This window comes from Octodon degus, unplaced genomic scaffold (assembly GCF_000260255.1).
Source record: "Octodon degus isolate 3935 unplaced genomic scaffold, OctDeg1.0 scaffold00078, whole genome shotgun sequence".
NCBI lineage: Eukaryota > Metazoa > Chordata > Mammalia > Rodentia > Octodontidae > Octodon > Octodon degus.
The window spans coordinates 2,728,216-2,730,119 of NW_004524654.1; positions in this window are offsets into that span (position 1 = coordinate 2,728,216).

Consider the following 1,904-nt stretch of genomic DNA (forward strand, 5'->3'; position numbering starts at 1 on the left):
TTGAACTCAGGATACTGTACTTAGCAGGCAGGCACTTATTCTACTAGCTATCTCCCCAGCCCTGAGGATATATTTTCTAAAATTCTTATTCCTTAAAATGGTTAAGTTATGTTTTCTTTTCCCAAACATGGTCTATTTTGTGAGCTTGAGAAGAATGTGTATTTTAATGTTGTTAGATTGATTATTTCAAAAATAGTCATTAGTTAAGTTGATTGATAGTGTTGTTTTCACCTACTATATACTTAGGAGTTTCTGTTTGCTTGATTGATCAATTACCAAGAGAGGACTGCTGCTGGAGAGAAAGCTCAGTGGCATAAGCACCTGCCTGCCAGTGCAAGGTCCTGAGTTTGTTCCCAAGTATGAAAAAGCCAAACAAAACCAAGAAACGAACAAACAAAAAAGCAAGAGAAGGCTGTTGGGCTCTTCAACCAAGCGACAAATACTGTAAGTTTTTGCCTCATGTATTTTGTCTTTTTTAAGGTGAATACACAATAGTATAGTTTCTTTCTTTTTTTTTTTCATTTATGTATTTAGTACAGGGTCTCACTATGCATCTTAGACTCATAGTGATCCTCCTGTTTTCAGCCTCCACAGTGCTGGAATTACAGGCATGTGTCACCGGTTTCTGACTCAGTGTACCCCAGGGGCAGGGCCGATAGGGCATGTGGAACCAGGGATGGAACCCTGGTCCCTGCACTTGCTACAGCAGGCACTTAGTCCGCTGAGCTGTCTTGCTCCTGGCTTAGTAGTATAGTTTCTTGATTAATTAACGCCTTTATCAAGTTGTAATGCTTTTTTATGCCTAATGGCTCCTTATTCTAAAGTTTGCTTTGTCTAAAGATAATATAACTATAACTTTCTATTGATTATGTGAGCTACAAATATATATTGCAAATACTAGGGTAAAATAACTGAAAGTTTTTGAAAAATTAAAACTGATATGCTAATAGAGGAGATAAAATGGAATCATATTCAACTAACCAGAAGAGGCAGAAAAAGAAGAAATGAAAAAGAAAAAGAAATATAACCAAGAGCAATAGTCATAAACAAGCTATATAATAATCCAACTATACCAGGAATCACTTAAAGTATGAGGTTTTATGTTCTTTTCTGTAGATGGAAGTGCCAGAGGCTCCAAATTACACTAGTGGGGATTTCTTTTTTCCTTTTTTTTTTTCTTTCTTTCTTTTTTTTCTGTCTGCACTTGTTGTCTTTGGGATTCTCCAAGAGCTATTCCTTAAATAGAGTCTGTGCTGTTTAGATCTTTCATCTATAAGAGGAAACAATCTATAATCTTAGGATTAAATTTAATATTTTATCTGCCTTTGGGCTGTGACCTTCATAAGTGTTTTTCAGCTTATTTTTAAAAAAAGTTTAGCAACCCTGAGGCAAGTTGGAGGGGCTAGAGTGGGGTAAATGCCTTTTCCCATATTTGAGGCTCCAGTAAATTCTAACCAGGTAAAGCACTCAGGTGTATGTCAGAATGGTTCTTTTTGACCCTGTCAAAGCCAGAGGGAATCTGTCTTGGCTACGTATCATAAGAACTTGGTTAGATTTCTGAAGACAAAACTCACAGACGTGTGTGGTTGCCACTCCTATGAGCTCCAGAGTTTTTGTCTGTCATAGTAGTGCTTATTCAACCTCAAGAAATTTATCGATTATCATTTAAGTGTTTATAACTTTATAACTTATAATAAGCTTGTAGTTCCAACTGCTTCTCTTCCAAGTACCAGTTGTTGTTTTTTATTTATCTCTCCTGTTTTTGAGTGACATTTTCCCTGCAACCTCAATTTCCTGATGAGTCTTTATTTATCAGATTGGTTGATTTTAAGTTCTTTTTCCTTTCCTTGTTGTAAGAATGAGAATGATGACTTCTGATCTCTTTATGTGTTGGAACTGACCAG